We start from the raw sequence: 19,426 nt of genomic DNA, 5'->3' as shown, positions 1-19,426 counted from the left end.
TTTTTTTAAAATTGATTTTAATAATGATTTATTTAAAATATGCTAATTAATTTATATTTTCTGTGCCAATTCATTACATTTTATTTGTAATGCCATACTTTATTTATTTATTTATTACAGTTATTCATTTTTATGTCAAGTAATTCTTTAGATTTGAATACATGTGTAGTTATAATACATATGCATAGAGTTATGTAAGAGAGAATTACTCAGAATTTAAGAATTAAATCAAATTAAGAAAAATTTATTTATTTATTTTAAATTATTCAGAATTTAATCTGAAAAGAAACTTTATAGAAATTTTTATTTAATATTTAAAAATCATAAATATTTTGTATTCTTTCAGTGATAAACTTTAATCATTTTCTGATTCTTTGATTCATCTCTTGTATATGGTAATCTGAACGTGCGAAGAGGGGGTGGGGCAATCGGTGTATTTGCCCCCTGCAATCGAGTAAAAGATCCACAAATTATAATCGTAAAACTGATTGAGATATATAACCTTTACACCATCGACAATGGGGCGCTTTGCCTGTCTTTTTGTATTGATGCAATACTGTATTGTACAATATTGTATCAATACAAAAAGACAGGCAAGTACAGTACTGCAGTACAGTATTGCATCAATACATGCATCTCTAGATGACCATGCATGCTAATATAATTTTGTATAATATTTTAGATAACTTGTAATGAAAATACATTGTATTTACCATTACAGTTAAGTAGAAAGAATTTATAAGAAAAAATTTTCTGAAAGAAATCTTTACTAGAATGTTGAATAATCAGAAAATTATGAAGTAATTTTTACTAGAGAAAAAAAAACTATGGCAGAAATTTCTTTATATAAAACCATGAAAATGTTATACTTAAAGAATGACTACGAATAAAACATGAATATGTGTTATAGCATCAGGGCCGGATCATCGCATACACAAATGAGACAAATGTCTAGGGCCCGGTTTTTTGAAGGGTCCCTTGAAACTGTCTATTTTGAAAAGATTTGTAAATAAGATAGTTTACTTTTCTGTTGAACAACTGTATATAATAAACAAATAAACAACAGTATATTGCTTTTTATATGGTTATTGTGAATTATAAAATCTAAAGAAAATGTGTTCTTACGTTTCTTCTTGTGGGAGAGAGAGAGAGGGGGCCCGGTAAGAAGAAAATGTCTAGAGCTCCAAAGTGGGTTAATTCGGTCCTGTATAGCATTTCCCCATTGTTGTTCCATTTTTATACATTTTAAATTATTACGCTACTGAACGGTTTATAGATTACATATATAATTTCATAAATGGAGTAACCTAATTTTAGTTTAAAAACCAAGATTTAAATATTGAGAAAACTGAAATTTTTGATTCTTTCCTCAGAAATTTACAGCTTTTGAGTCAATTTAATCCTTGAATTCCAATATTAATCTCATAAATTCCTGACTGGTAAAACTAGTTTAGCAATTCCGTAATAAAAATGCTAAATTAGTAAATAAATAGTAACTATAAATAACTAAATTGATGAATTGTTAAACCTGATTTGCAATTATTCGCATTGATATTAATAAAAAACATATTTTCATTTACTAAAAATATAATTATATAAAAAAAACTCTTGTAGTACATCGTCTTAACCCATTCCAATTGGGAAAAATTAAAAATTAAATTAAACAGTAAGCTTTATATCTATTTTTTCTTCTTTACTAACACATCAGGCTTAAAAGAGTATCACAATATGGGTATTAGAGCGACGCATATTGCATTACTCTACATACCTATATTATAAAAATTAATCAACTACATCATGAAAAAATAATGTGATTTTTTAATCCCTATCCTTTTAAAAATCCTGAGTACGGGTCCATTAATAATAATAATTACAAAAATAAATACTAATTAAAAGAAACCAGAACAATGAGAACTACAGGGCATATAAAAGCTAAAATATATTTTTAACATTAATGTAGGTTTCTACACTTTTTAATGTAATTGCTGCTTGATAACACAGATCAATCATTGAAATCTGTATAAATAAATTGTGATTAACATATTTAAAGAATGTTGTTAATCTTTTAATTTCGAAATTTGTTCCTATAAATTGCAATTTCAAGGTAAGTTCTTGTCACTGTTTTATCAATCGCAGCCATGGAATTGATCGTGATTGATAGATATTTTCTTGTTTATGTATTTAAAAATGTATAAAATGAAATGCATTTTTATAAAAATAAAACAGATAACTTTTATAACGCTATATTCAATATCAAATATAATCTCATATCTGCCTAGGACCTAGGTATAGGTAGTGCTTTCCCAGTGCCGGGTCTAGGCGGGTGGAATGCGTGACCGTCACGCAAGTGCTAAGGCGCAAAAATTTTAAAAGGCTGCAAAATTTACCCGATTTTTCCTCCATTATAGTTTGATAAATACATATTTTCATATTGTTTTTTTTTTAAATTAAAAATAAAAAAAATTCAACTTCAAATAAATATAAAAGGAAATCTAAATATCTCATTTAGAGGTTCATCAGATAAAATTTATCAAGAAAATAACGGGAATTTTTTTGAAAATTTTGAAATTCTTAGCTGAATTTGATCCAATTATGAAAAAAACATTTAACGAGATTAAGGAAAACCCGAATTCTGTTCACTATTTAAAAAAAATTATTCAAAATGAAATTTTGAAACTGATCTGACAAAGCATCAAAAGTAAGATTTTAAAAAAGTGCAGGATTCTAATTACTATGCATTGATCGTTGAGTGTACAACAGACACAAGCCATCACGAACAAACGTCAGTTATGGTTCGATATATTGAAGTGAATCTCAATAATAATATTCAAATCAATGAAAGTTTCCTTGGATTTCATTTAATCGAAGGTTCAAAAGGAATTGAATTGACACACGCCATCATTGATTAACTGGAAAAATATAATTTATTAGCAACATCAGGGGTCAAAGTTATGACCAATGGTGCCAACATGAAAGGTATTCGAAATGGCGTTCAGACCCATATTTGAAAAAATTCCACGAGCAATGCACATTCCATGCCTCAATCACACTTTGAATTTAGTGGTGGCTGATTCAGTGCACAGTTTACCCCAAATCGCACTATTTTTCAACATTATTGAACAGGTTTTCAAATTTTTCTCAGCTTCTACGAAAAGATGGGCATCTTACAATCTAAGTGTCCATCATTTACAGTCAAATCATTAAGTGATAAATGCTGGGAAAGTCATATTAATGCTTTAAGAATCTATGATTTGAATTACCTAAAATTTATGAAGCATTACAAGACATTGCAAAAGAATCTAATGATGCAATCACATAAGTTACAGATGAATCCATTGCATCAAAAATCACAAATTTTGATTTTTTATGTTCAGTTGTAATTTGGTATGACGTCTTGTTTGAAGTCAATATATGCAGTAAACAACTTCAATCTGGTATTGAATCATGCTAACATTGCCCATTACAGTTGCTGCGGAGCAAAGCTTTTCGAAGCTTAAAATAATTAAAAACTAAGATCGACGGTGAGTCAAGAATTACTTAACAACTTGGCAATGATTTCGATTGAAAGTGCCGTTGATAATAATTTAAACATTGAAGATTTGAGATTGAAATTTCCAATAGTGAAAGCTCGAAAAGTTACATTTTCAATATAATTATTTCCTGGTGTTTTGTACTAAATTTGAATTAAAAATTAACTTAATAAAAATTAATTCAAAAAATATATTCTTATAAATTATTACTGAATTTTCAGATAAGGCAGCAACATAAAAGTTTCACGCACCTCTTAAAATTTGTAAAGACTGCAATGTGCTTTCCCAATGTAATACAATATTCCTTGTTTCTCGTGATCCTATAACAATTGTAAATGAATTTTTTATGATATTGTAATTGGAAAATTTTAATTTCAAATTACAGAAACAAGGCTTATGGATAGGTTTAACGACGACGCCAAAACTTAAGATAACCGGAATAAGGGTGTAAACGCAGCCAACTCTTGAATAAAAGTAGCGGTGAGCGCATTCTTTTGAAAAATTGCAGAAAAGAAATGGATTACCGTAATCATAATATGAAGAAAAATAAAAAAGTGAGGTTTTATATTTATCTTAGTAATGGAGAGGCAAAACAAATGAATTAAAAGCGAGGTTGCGGCTGACGTTTACAACGCGAAAACGTGTACGTCAGACGTTCAGCGCCGCTTTCCTGTAAGCCTAGAAGTATGACAATGGTGTTTGGAATGTCGAGCGTGAATTCACTGACGCAGCAACAGGGATCTCAAACCAATCTTTTATAAAAAATATTACTCCTAAAAGTTCATTGGAAGAAATATCTGAAGTCAACAGTGTACATCGGATTTTCTACTTCAAATTTTCCTATGCCCCATGAAACCATAATGCACCATTGGAAGAGATGTAGTATATAAAAGAATAGAGCATTATGAAACTATATTTTAACTATTCGTTCTGCAGCAAATGTTATAAATATTAAAACTGATACTAATCTGTTATATAGGGTAATATAAATTACCTTATATTTGATAGACACATTGAAGGTATTGATTCCAAGCAAAATGTCAATAATGTTTTCTTCTTTCGGTTTTATATGGAGATACTAATCAATAATGTTTTAAAAATTCCAGTTCCATAAATAGGCAGTGGCGTGCCGTGACATTTGATGATAGGGAAGCTGTGTTTCTGTAAGAAGCCGACTTACAGGGACAATCAATTAACTGCGCGTCAGGGCCCGTTCGTATTCGTTTGTTCGATAAGCCAGTAAAAACCGTATACTTCTTTAAATGTATTTTTAATAGATTATCTGACGTACTTAATAAATAACAGAGGTAATTATATCGAACTTTCTTATTAGATTCAATAAATTCCCTACGCCCTCTAAATGCCAATTCTTGCTTTGAGAAAAAACATATAACATCTATTAATTTAGACATATCTATTAATCGTAATTATCTTAAAACAATCCACCTAGAGGAATAGCTCCCTACGAGTCGCTAATGAATGGAATCAGAGACGGTCCTGGTAGGTGTGCGGCGCGTGAATGCACGCAGGCTGCCAAATCCCGAGGGTGCCGATACCGGTCAATGTCAAATGCCTCTTTTGTCGCATCACTAGCATATCTCGAAAGACGCCACAGGGCTGTTGTAACTTTTAAACGTTTCTCACCATAGATGTAAATATGTTAAACTTAATAGTCATTTGTTTTCTAACTACTGTAATTCGTTTTAGTACCAGGTGTACACGGAAATCAGTTCCCCACTGTACTGAGCTAGTAATTGGTTCGGTTAAGCTTTTGTTTAAGTAAAATTCTGGTTCTTTCGGCAGGGTTTTATTTACATTTATTTACATAAATAAAATGTCCCCATTCCCTAATCTCTTAATTATTTAACTACTTCTTAGTAGAAATAAGTCGAAACCAGTTACTTTGTATTTGAATATCTGTAGTCTTGGGAAAACATTGGAAAGACAAATTTTTATGACAATGGATATATAAATCGTAAATGTAAGGAAAATAAATTCTAGAGCTTTTTTTGTACCATTATATGTCTCATTCATTAAATTTGGTTGTAAATGATGCTGTCAAAGTAACAGTTAATTTTTTTAACATTGTACTAGAATTGTACACGTATTTTCTCCATCCCCTTACAATGGGACATACTAAATCGTAATATCACATTGAACACCGTTTAACATTGAAATCCGTAAGTAATATAAGATGGAAGAGCAGAATAAACGCAGAACAAATATATCAAATATTTTAATGGAGTTTTTTTTTTAACTTCTGTCAACTATGCAGAACTATCATAAAAACATGCCAGTAAACTCCTATCGGTTGGGTTAAGTTATAAATCTAGTCTAGAGTGGGCAACCTTTTTATAACATGGGCCAGAATAAATTTTACGTTTTTTCCACGGGCCATAGTAGTTAATTGACGCCTTCTTGTGACTCGTAATTTTTTTAGTCTGCAAATATGAAATAAATAAATAAATAATTAATTATTACATTTATTTCTCTTATCGTTTTCGAAAATTGCAAAGAATTGGAAAAATAACTATTAATTAGTTATTTTTCCAATTTAATAATCTATTAAAGATCTCGCGGGCCGGATAGAAACTTTTCGCGAGCCGTAGCTGGCCCGCGGGCCGGGGGTTGCTCGCCGTTGATCTAGTAGGCTCATGATTCACATAAACGGGCGAGGGTGGCCGAATATCTAGCAGGTGGCTAACAGCCCAGAACCGCTCCGGGATATAAAATTGGATGCTTATGGGTGTGTTGCTTCTACCAGCTAAACCGGGTGAGGTTGGTGCTCTGTAAACCGCATGTGCCAATGCCTATATAATATGGCTGATTGGAAACTGACCCGGTTTCGACATTCCTTCCGCCACCGAATTATTCGAATATACAATAGCAAACTTATCGTTTTTTTCACATGTAGTATAGAAATTTGTAAAAGATAAATAATGCAGTTATAATAAAATATTAATTTTAATTAATTAAAAGTACGTTAAAATATGAAAATTTATATTTTATAAAATACAAGGGTCTTTGGAAGGTGGAAGCGGCGCTTCCATCGCTTCCAATGACGGCACGCCACTGTAAATGGGTTTATTCAAAAAGTGAATAGAGAAATTATAAAAAAACGTTTTAAATAAAACAAAATAGATATTCTTTTTCTTTTATACTATTACATATTACTTTTCATAGATTTCATTTATAGTGTGAATTCAAAGAATCTATTTATTGATTTAACTACTGTTATATAGCCTACGAGTATTGCACGGAAAGTAAATAATAGTAGTAGCATACCGGGCAACAATTATATTCCATCTATTTTGATCATGGGCGAGGGCTTCAGCTTCCTTCCAAGTCATCTTCAAATCTTGAAGAAAAGTTCTACGCCAAGTATTCCTGGGGCACTCGTGGTCATTTGGCACTAGGGAATCCCATTTCGCCAAGTATTCCTGTCTTAGGGATCCTATTGTTCTCCATACGAAAAATGTGACCGGTCAGTCGGACCCTTCTACGGGCGACAATGTTATGAAGTTTGCATATCCCATTCCTTCGGAGAACCTCTTCATTGGTGGAATGATCGGGTGAAATATCGGATCTTTAGGATTCGTCGTAGGTATCTCTGTTGGAAGAGGTCGAGCCTTCTATTGATGTTTTCCAGGACTCCTTAGCATAAACAGCTATCAGAATCATGATGGAGGTAAACAGGCGGAATTTAATTCTCGATGAGATGAATGGTGAAGACTAGATTTTGTTTATCCGCCAGAAGACTGTCTCCACTTTTCCGATACGGCACTTCACGTCCATTTCCGGGTCATCATTTTGGGGAATAGCACCACCCAAGTAGGTATATCTCTCCACCTCTTCCAATCGTTGTGCTCCTACAATTACTTCCTGCGTTTGGGCAATGTAATTTTCAACTTTACGGCGTTTATTCCGACGCCAATTTTGTGTGCCTCCCGACCCATTGCGGCCGTGGAGTGCTATAGCATTGTTTCGCCTTCCTCTAATAGGGGGATATCGTCAGAAAAAATCAAATCTCCAAGACGGTCCTGGTCAAACCAGTGGATACCGGCCCTAATGCGCACACCGGACTGTTCTGCACCGCCGTATGACATAAACAAAGGCGACGAGGAAGAGGAAAGGGGACAGGACACAACCCTGTCTGACTCCTGTCGTATTTTCAAAGAAGTTCGTATGACCACCTTCAGTCTTGACGCAACAACTGGAATGAAGGTTTAAGGCTTTGAAAATGGCGACAAAGTTTGTCGGTACACCATATAATCGCAGGATCCACCAGAGAGACTCGCTGTGAACACTGTCAAAAGCCTTCTTGAAATCAATGAAATTGATGGCCAATGGGTGTCAATACTCAACGCATTGTTCAATGATATTTCGAAGAGATCTGCTTGCTACACAATCTTCCGCAAAGAAACCCAGCTTGCTCCTCCCGCAAGCGCTGATCGAGGGCAATCCGCAGGTGTCGAAGGAGGACCACACAAAATGCCTTTCCAAGCAGAGAAAGGAGGGTAATACCTCGCCAGTTGGTACACTCGGAGATATCTCTTCTCTTAAAAATTCTGACTATTGCGCCCCTTCTCCAATCCTCTGGGTCCTCCCCACATTGCCAGCACCTGTTAAACAATAACGTTAGCTTTTCCAACATGGGCTGCCTTCCATGCTTCAAAATATCAGCCGCAATTTTGTCCAAACCGGTTACTCTACTATTCTTTAAGCTCTTAATTGCAAGCTCCACTTCCTCAAGGGTAATATCCAGGGCCGGATCATCGCATAGACAAATGAGACAAATGTCTAGGGCCCGGTTTTTTGAAGGGCCTGATCAACTGACTATTTTGAAAAGATTTGTAAATAAGATAGTTTACTTAACTGAATTTTTAAATAAAGTTTATTCATATTTAAATACTTACTTTTTTAAACTATCTTGGATTTTATTTAAATTATCTTTTTCATTATTCAATTTACCTCTTATGGGTAAAATATTATATTATTTAAATATTAACCAAAAAGGTTAAATTAAACAATTAATATTTTAAGGTAATATTGTTATTGTATAATAACTTTTGTTAGACATTTAATAAAATAAATTTTATTTTTTTTACATTTATAAACAAACTGTTTAAACTTTTCTAGATAAACTAAAATTTATTGTAGTATATTAAATACTTTTTATTAATAAAAATTTAAGATTTGTTTTAGTTTTTCACATTATTTAGTTTTGTTTTATATATTGTTTGGTCTATTTCTTGTAGGCAAGGGAGGGGGCCCGGTAAGAAGAAAATGTCTAGAGCCGCAAAGTGGGTTAATCCGGCCTTGGTAATATCGCCAGTGTCCACCTCAAGCTCATCCTGTGTATCCTCAATATCGAAATCGTATATGATAGTCGGTTCTGATTGATTAAATGTTTCTTGAAAATGTTTTATCCATCTCTTGTTCTGCTCATCTTGAGCGATCAGAAGCTTCCCGTTTTTGTCTTTTATTGGAACGCTGGAGTTACTACTCATCCCAGTCAGTTCATTGACTATGCGGTACAGGGTCTTCTTAGAGTCATTCCGGTCGGAAGCCTCCTGCGCTTTAGTGCCCTTTCGTTCTAACCATTCCTTCTTGTCTTTCTGACAGCTTTTATTTACATGTCTATCCAACTCTATCTTTGGCTTAGTTCCTCCATCTCAGCCATCGTTTTAGTCTGGTCGTTTTTAAGTTTTACATCTTTACTCTCATCAATCAACTTCCGAGCGATCTTAGATCCACTGATCCTTTCGTCTTCCTCGATGTCTTCCAATGATGTTTTGGGTGCACTCCGCGGTAATGAATCTGAGGTTCCCAGAGATCTTCTATATCTGTCATGTCTCCAAGAAGGGCGAAGCGATTGTGCAACTCTAGAGTAAATGCTTCGACGATGAATGGAGTATTTAATTTTTCTCTCGCGAACGGTCTTTCTAGCATGAACCGCCTTTGATTACGAAGTTTGAATTTAATATCTTCCCTAACTAGGTTAAAAGTGCACCATCTGGTGACCGCCAAGTCTTCTTATGGACAAGCCGATGCTGGAAGTAGGTGTTCTCAACACATAACCCGTTGTGTTCACAAAACGATGTTAGCCTTTCTTCATTATCACTCATATAAGCAGAGAACACATGAGCATCAATCACAGTCTCGAGTCCTTGACGATCATCGCCGAATTAGACATCGAAGTCTCCGATCAGGACCCTCAGGTCATGATTCGGGATACTAGAAAGACGTCTTAGAGCTGCTCATAAAAATTCATCTTTTATTGTGTCCTCCGCATCGTTGGTTGGCGCATAAACTTGCACCACTGTCGCTTTGGCGTGTCCACGCGTAAAGCGAGCTGTAATAATCCGATAGCACGGAAAGTAATGCCTCCTATTTTTTTTTATGACGTCCCATGATGTGAGAAGCTGATGTTGATGGTATGATAGTAGAGCTTAAATCTCCTCACTAATATATTTAAAATTCTAACTCCAATTTACAGACACCGAGAAGGTTTTTTTTCTAATGCTTCTAAATAGATTCAGATATACCTATGAGGGAATAGACCTCTTCTTCATAAGAAATAATGAGGAAGATACCCAATATATATTAAGATGCTTTAGTGTTTTTGAAAAATCTAAAGTTTGCCCTTATAAAAATCATGTTATTAAAATCTTGAATGTCTTTAATGCTCCTATATCCGAAGTAACAAGATTACCCAGTGGTAGGGTTATATCACCTTCAGGTTTAGTCTGGATAATCCTGGAATCGTGAAAACGTCCGAGTTGTGTCCAGAAATTAAAATAGACTTGGATTTCTTATATGAGGAAGAAACAATAAAAGATAAATTATTTGAAATTTCAACGATAATTTTAATATTGGTTAAAGTTTACCTAGGGAACCCCAATGGCCGCGCTTCCGGTAATCTCGACAGCATGTGATATTAGAAATTCATTGTAGGTGGCGAAATTTTAACTATTACAATTGTTTTTTGTAATTACTCTGTGTGTATCTGTGTTTTTGTTTGTTCAGAAGGAGTTGCAAGAAATCTTTCTCTACTCTCGCACCTAGTGTTTGAATTTAAAAATAAATAAAAATATTTGGGGTCCGGCTTCTTTACACTGCGTAGTTTTAGGGGTAGAGATGACTTGTCTGACTACAGAGTCACCAAAAGGGAATTTGCAAATTTTTCAACCTTAAACCAACCCAAAATTTGCAAAATATTGTGCTCTATGGTTTGAAAATGTTACCTTTAGCACGGGTTTAGAAAATTTCAAGAGGTCTATAATTTTTTTCAGTCTAGCAACATTGTCCTCAGTAATATATTTAATAGAGGCGTGAAAATTGATGTTAGTCGAGTTATGTGTGGTTACCAGAGACATCAGCTCTATCAAAAAAAGATGTTCTCCACCATAAAGTATATTCTTTCACCAGAAAGGTGGCGGCCACAAGTTCTGTACTATACTAAAATGCCTATTAAACGGAAAATAAATTTTAAATACAGTAGAATTTCCCGTATTAGAAGTCTTCCCGTGTAAGAAGTTTAATTTCAAAAGTTCCAATTTTTTCCATAATGCTCTTTGTGAAGTAGGAAATGTTCTTTTTTTAAGAAAATTTCCTATCTAAGTAAACTGAAATACTTGTCCACAACCAGAAAATGGACATGTTAAAGTTTTTCAAATGTATCCCATCGAAAATCTTACACATTTAATTGCGTATGGGCGAACCAAAATAATTGCAATACGAAGTACTCAAAATTTCGTGTGTCATTTCGCGCGTGACGAATTTTACAATTTTTTACACAGTTATCTGCAACAAACATGAAGTTTCGAAAAGCTCCATCAATACGTGGATTATACTGAAAGTCCAACTAATTTTAGTACAATAGGCTATTTGTAGATCTGAGATTTTATTCGTAAGAATTATAAAATATATTTTTCTTTTACATAACAAAATAGATACTGTATAAGCCTAAGTAACTGTAATACAGTGGAACATTATTACATTATTGGGAAAAAGTTATATAATTTTCATTTCTGATTAAGAAGTTTTTGTTTGTTTGTTTGTTTAGCTACAGCAACGCAACACTTAGGCGATCTCCCTAGGGGGATGCTTTCCGGGAGGTCTTTTTAAGGGTAACTGGCCCCTATTCAGGCGTTAAAGACGTGGAGAAGATCCGGAAAATTCCATGTGGCTAGCCCGTCCTGGCGAGCCACGAACCTACAACCGAACTCTCAGTATTCAGGGAACGGAACCGTTTGGACACTGGTAAGCCGAGAAGTTTTTTAAATTGGTCTCTCGAAAAACTTTTTAACCGAGTTTTACAGTATTCTTAAAGTAATTTTTTAAACCGTATCAAATCTGATAAATATTTTAAAGGGAAGTATTATCTAACATAGTGAAAAATACAATACAATGAGTCTAAAACAAGAACAAAAATTATTTACATGTGCCAAATTTTTATTATTCTTTAGTGTAAAGCGAACAGACTCTCGTATTTTACGAGACCATTGCGTATTTTGATCCTTGTCCCGTTTCCCCCGAATGTTGTTGAAATGTCGGAATGGGCCGTATTCCAGAATTTTCCGGAAAGATGTCTTGTATTTCGAAAAATCCAGAAAAAGTCTCTCTTTAGAATCTTTTTTTTTTTTTCTTTTAAAGCGCGCATATTTATAAGCATTCACAGTTGCTACCGTTTGTTAATTGTTATTATTGTAGATTTAGAGGTGTAAAATTTTTGGCATTGTGATCCTTCTGGTTTGCGACACGTAGTCTTGCCACGTAATCACACTTGTTGACAAGAAAAATAAAAATAAAATTGCATGGTGTTGAAATGCTATGTTTACTATTACAATGTAATCTGGAGAGCCATCAATGAAGCATTACAGGCACCTAGAAATAGTGCACTGGATCCTCTACCTACACAACCACTCACAGGAATAAAAATGTAAACATTGATAAAATTAAACATATACAGTATTTATTAGTACTTCCAACATTAAAAAAAATGCTGTACAACAAAGATTAATCAACAAAATCGTTTGAAAAATACAAGCCTTGAAAAATAACAGTTTCAACATATAAATTATATTCTTTTGGAAAGCCATACAGACGGAGATGACACAGCGTGAAATTATTATGAATTATTTACGTAGTATTATTAATGAAGTGTTTAACATAAACATTTGAGAAATTTCCTTAAAGAGAATCGCTTTATAATTAGCTTCAAGTCAATTGTCTTCAGGATGTCATTTTCCATAGGTGTGAGAGCTCCTCACTCCTGCATGGAAACACTGCTGCCTCAGTCTTAAATCAGAACGTTATCCTGCACAGTCACCATCATTCACATGAACATTCTTGAGCGCAATTTCAAAACTGAAAAACAGAGATTTCAAGCTGTCCGAAATTATTTTTCTGTTCAATATAGGGATAGTCTCACAATTTTCATCAACTAGATTGGCATATGGCCCCTACACTCGTGGGGCCTCAGAGCAACTGCTTAGAGTTTCCATACGTTAAGAAGGTCCTGCTGACCTTCCTACTTTTATCTGTGACATACGCAACCGGTCCAGTAAGAATGATGTACACAGACCCGGAAACAGTTGAGAGAGGCCCTGGAGGTGTCTCGTATTTGCTGTACAAAAATCTGGTCAGTATAAATTAAATGTTTCTGTAATATGTATTTTGACATTTTATTTTGATTTGTTCATCTTACACTGTCATATCAAAATTTGAATTATTAATATAAGAAAGGATTAAATCATATACCGTAGACTCTCCCACATCAGCCCCTCTTATATCTGGAATTCTCCTTATCCGGACTAATCAAAAGCAACCAAAAATATACTTTAAAAATTAATTGCAAATGAAATTGTAAACAACAATCATCAAAGCCAAATAAACATGTTTTTTATACATAGAATATGCATATATGTTACAGTCTTATTTAAAAATTATCATAATTTCTTATCCGGGTTTTTCTAATATCTAATCATAACAATTCCGATATGGAAGAGTCTCTTCGTAAGACTAAATTTAGGCGTTGATAGATGGAGTCGAAAATAGAAAATAATAATAGAAGGAAGGTTAGATCCAACAATTACTTTTCGCAGATAAGACAATTGTTGGAGATTAATTTGAGAAGTGAAAAGTGTTATTCTATGTAGTACAGTACAATACGTACTGTACACAGAAGCGTAGATGAAATTTGACGTAAATAAAGAGAGATTACAAAAGCGTTTCAAAGAAAAAAGGCTAGTAAAATTTTTATATAATTGATTATAACAGGCATGGGCAAATGCGGCTCTTGCTGAAAGTGTTAATTTCTGTTTTTTATTATTATTTTTACAGTTTTATTTTTATAATTTTGTGAAAATATGTTTATTAATAAACTTCAATATTTGTTTTATATTATATTTATATTATATAATAAAATCGCGCGCCTTACCACACTATCCGCCACGACAGTACAGAACTACGGTTCCCATGCATTTTGCAAAACTTACATTTCGGCTCCCACTGAACTCTTGCTTGCCCACCCCTGGATTATAACAATTCTCAGTGCAACTAGAAGGGTAACTAGACAGGTGCAACAGGTGCACCCGCACAGGGTCCACTTGGAAGGGGAGTCATAATGTATGTATTTGTTTTATTATTCAAATTCTGGCATAGGGCACAAGAATGGCTAGTTACGGCACTGACAATTCTGTTTATAATTTTAACATGATTAAGAGAATAGTATGCTATACTTGACGTGTACGAGTTTCCAAACGATGTTTCAGTTTATCAATTTAAACTAAAAATCGTTTCCCTCGACATTCGATAGTATCGGATTAATTCCGTTAACAAAATCTCTTCGATAATTTTTGATGAACTGAGTAATTCGTCGATCGAGAAAGCTAAATTCTCGTCGAACATGTTGAATTATCTTGACTTACGGCAACCCATCCGATGTTGTACAATATATAACAATGCCAGCGGCACCCGCAGATTATAGAAAACGAGGGAGCACAAACTATAAAAAAGGGGCATCGTACGTACATTATCTAATATATATATACATATATATGTACTGTACAAGTATCGCTTAATTAAAGCAGTTAATTAATTCTTCGATGCTACTGCGTATATCAAAATTGCGTTAATCAAATACAATGGTATCTCGGTACTCGACCGAACAATCACCACACACTAAAACAAATTTTCGGTTAATAACAAATATTTTTATTTTTATTTTCTCGTCAGTAAAAAAGTTTTCTGTGATAAAAACGAGTAACTGATTTAAAAATAAAATGAAATCTTCCAAGGCTGCATTATATTTTATAATGCGCCCTTGAAAATTAAGAAAAAGACGCCCATGAACGACACCTATTTACATATTCGGTTAACCTATATGTTATCAGATAGCCAATGATAACAGTGCATGTTCGGATGGCCGAGCGGTCAAGGTGGCAGCCTACCGCTCTGGGGAACCCGGGGTCGAAAAATCCCCAGGAATTTTTTGAGTAGTGGCGGCACCGGCCCAATTTTGGACCTGGTCGAACCCATAATGGGCTTGCTAAAAAGAGGCTCTCTTAGTGTCCACAGGGCGGAAAGAGTTTTAAAAAAATGGTGAGAGTGCTAAGCAAAAGCAAATTTAATACCGCAGTTTTGAGTGCAATACTTTTTTTTTAAATAAAAAATACTTAAATCTCTCAATTAAAAACATTCATTATAAATTAATTTACAGATTCAATTTAAAAATAATGTGGTTCATATATTTTAAACTTAAAAATAAAACCTTTAACGTAATTAAGTCGATTTAATGAAAATTCTTTAATCATGTGTACATTTTTTCTTTTATTTTCTATTTAGAAAAATATTAATAAAATTACAAAAATCCCGCATATTTTAAAATTAAATTTAGTTTAATTTATTAATTTTAAATATAAACTATACTGTTTTTAAATTATAAATTAATTACAATATTCATAATGACTCATACTAATTTTTCTATATTTTTAAAACGTTTTATTAAAACAAAATTATTTATTTTGTTTTAATAAAACGTGATGGTTTTGATTTTCTTGCATATTATATACAGTAAATTATGAATTTATAACATACGAGTTATTTTATAATTAATTAATTTATATACAGTAGATTAAAATATTATAATTTATATTTCTAGTTATTTACTGTAGTTAATTCTATACAGTTACAGCACATTTCCAACGTAATGAGTTTCAAAATGTGTATACGAAAGTCAGGCAATACAATTGTTTCATCTCGAGAGAGCTAAAAAGAAAAATCTAGCAACGAGTTGCTTAACTTTTCCGGCAACATTTGGCGGCGCCATCTGTTATGATATTTTAAAAACTTTTTATATTTTTAACTATTATAAAATGGCAAAATCTTAATTTTGAGAGTAGGGGATGGATTTTATAGAAATTGTAGATGTTAATAACGAGTAAAATCGTCATTAAGTCCGACCTTATTGGAGATACACACAACCTACTTTATCTCCCTACCTCCTCTACCTTTAATCACCAAAATTTAATAGCATCAATTCCCTTAATAAACAAACCTCCTTGCAAAATTTTAGAAATTTTGGAAAAAAAGCACAGGAATTATTAAGCTTCAAATAAGGTGAACAAAATCATACCCACCCACACATTATGACATCCATACATGCAAAAATTACATCCAAATTCTTTTGCATTTCTGGACGTTTTAAGATCCCCGAGTCCAAAAATGTTAAAATCTTGGGGAGGGCCTTTTTGACAGATTGCCACACTTTCCCTCTGTTATATATAACAGCCGGAAAAGTAAACATCAACAATGTTTCGTGAATTAACTAGAAAAAGTTCAATTCTCACAGCATACAAAATCGATGCTTACTCTACACGATATTAATAGAGGTGTATAGTATTTAAACTATGAGTACTTGAAATCTTCGAAGCGAGAGATAAATAATGGCGGAATTTCCGGTTAGCTGGAGCGCAGTTAGATTTGTATGATAGGCAAAATATGGATTACGTGTCATAGACAAGACTCTAATATACAGATTGTTTTCAAATTTAAAAACTAAAGTTTAACTTTACGAAGAAACTTTTAATTTAATTAGTGCCAATTGAAATTTTTGCAAAGTGCTCTTTTAATTTCCAACTTCGTTTTCCATTCTTTTTCGTAAATGTTTAAAGTGAATCTTGTTCTTACTTTTATTTAAAAAAAAAAAATTCTGGAATAAACTAATTGAATTTGTTAATGATTTAATCGCTAAAAATCCTTGGGATAAATATCAAATTAAAACCAAATTTAATCGTACTTTACAAAGAATAAATTACTATAGATTAAGAAATTAATTACTGTACTTATTTAACAGAGAAAGATTGCTAAACATATTTTTGTTCACCCTCTTTGAATCTTAACTCCTGTGTTTTTTGTCGAAAATTTCTGAAATTTTGCAGGCAGGTTTGTGTGTTAGGGACATTAAATTTTGGTGGTCAAAGATCGAGGGGATGGGGGAGATAAAGTGTGTATCTCCAATAGGATTGGACATAATGACGATTTTACTAGTTGTTAGCATTTACAATTATTGTTTTATTATAAAACTCATCTCTACCCTCAAAATTGAGGTTTTGCTATATTATAATAGTTAAAATATAAAAAGTTTTTTAAATAAAATATGATAACAGATGGCGCCAGCAAAATTTTAAATGTTGCCGGGAAAGTTAAGCAACTCGTTGCTGGTTTATTTAATATATTGTTCCAACTTTTCCGAAGAAGAAAAAAATCAGATTCGTTTCAATTTTTGTTCTTGAAACATTGTCTTATATCCCGTTTTCGTTATTAATACAGTAAAGCATCGATTATCCGACTTAATTGGGGACTGGGGTTGGTCGGATAACTGAAAAGTCGGATAACCGAAAAGTATGAAAAAATACATTATTAGTATAGTGTATTAGGCCTGGTTTAAATACTAGCCTCCCTTTCATGGTCGAGCCAGTGCTGCCAGCTAAAACATGCAAAAATTTAACAAAAATAATATTAAAGTAGCCAAGACATAACCAAATATTGTAGCGCCACATCACTAGCGGACATTTGAATTTACCGACTAGAACGCAGTCGGTTAACCGATAAGTCGGTTAATCGGGGGTCGGATAATCGATGCTCTACTGTACTATAATGTATATACAGGTACTCCTCATTTTACGACCGAGTTCCGTTCCGACGACTACGTCGTTAAGCGAATTGGTCGATAAGCGAGGAGCTTGCGCAGAGAATATAGATCGCTGTAAAATTATACAAATTATGCAACAAACTTCAAAAAAAACTTTCTGCCATTTTATAATAGTTAATAATATAAAATGTTTTAAAATAAACTTTCGTAACACATGGAGCCACACACAATTTTAGTTTTTTTGCCGGTAGAATTATATATCTGTGAGGACGCCGAATTCGTGATATCCAAATGTCAGGACATCGTATGTGGGGTGAAGGAATCTGAGGCAAATAGCCACAGTGACAAACAAACCCGTTTATTTATACTAAGTCTTACAATCTGGTGTGTCTTGCGTGTCTTGTCTCCTGGTGGCTCTCGATGGTTCGGTTGTTGGCCCCGGGGCAGACAGTTGATGCTCAACAGTGGGAGGCTGTGACGAATGGTGAAAGCCCGAAGTTCAGTCGGATGGTGTCCACTCGTAGAGGCAGGAAAAAGTCTGGACAGTTGATTATAGTTGTTAGCTGTGAAAAGTCTGAACAGTGGTCGACACGGACAGAAGCTGGGAGAAGTCTGGAAGAGACTACATTTAACTGACTAGGGGAAGCAGGGAAAAAGTCTATTTTGTCATTGAGATCCGGGTTTTTATAAGATTTCTCTTCCCCAGATCTCCAGCCTTTGATTGGTCGGTTTTCTGCATCAAAACAGATGACAGACCATTTCGGGCTTCCAAAGGTTTAATTCTACACTGTGTTTTAATCCGATCAAGGGAAATTAATCGCAACTTGAAACTCCTGCTCGTATTTAATTGTTTCGAATTCTTATAAGTGTGACACATAATATCAGCCCTGCATCTCCTTTTAAGGTTATTTAAAAACTGTTTTTCCTCTCGATTAATAATTTTATTATTTCCCGATTTCATTTAAGGTTTTCTTCCAACTTTTACGAGCGTTAGAATCAAAGCTTGATCCCTTGATTTGACATTTTTATAATATTTTTAACAAGTGAGCTCGAGTATCGCTCGGGTTTCACATATCTGATTGAACAGAAAGTTCTTTCACTTTTTGGAACTTTCTAGAATAACTTTTTCCTGGAACATTCTAGAATGTTCCATGGTAGTATATCCATATATAAACAGTATATAAACAGTATATAAACAGGTCGGGGTACGTGCTATAAGAAAATACCAAATCCAGTCCTCTCACTCTACTTTACCATGACCAACCAACATCCACTAACCAAAGAGCAAGTTCGCCCCCTTCTTGTTTATGACTATCGTTCCAACAAAAAAGCAGCCAATTTTATCACTGATATCAATGCTGCGTAAGGCCCGGACACTCGCCAGAAGAACTGCATACGATTGGTACGAACGTTTCAAAAGTGGAGATCCATAACCCAAGAAGATCATGCTCTCTGTCTTCTGGGATTCTAAAGGAATCATCATGTTCGAGTTGCTGCCGCAAAATACAACCATCAATGCAACTTTCTACTGCGAACAACTCGACGTCTGCAGCAGAAACTGGAGGAGACGCACCCAGAACACCAGAACGCCATTCCCCTGCATGACAATGCACGGCCACATATGCTAGGCAGACCCGCCAGAAGCTACTGGACCTGAACTGGCGGTCTTGCTCCACCCGCCGTATAGCCGTGACATTGCACCTTCCCATTACCACCTGTTCGCCGCTCTCGACCGTCA

The sequence above is a fragment of the Centruroides vittatus genome, unplaced genomic scaffold (genome assembly GCF_030686945.1).
Source record: "Centruroides vittatus isolate TY-2023 unplaced genomic scaffold, ASM3068694v2 contig_1215, whole genome shotgun sequence".
NCBI classification, from domain to species: Eukaryota; Metazoa; Arthropoda; class Arachnida; order Scorpiones; family Buthidae; genus Centruroides; species Centruroides vittatus.
This window is presented reverse-complemented; position numbering follows the sequence as displayed.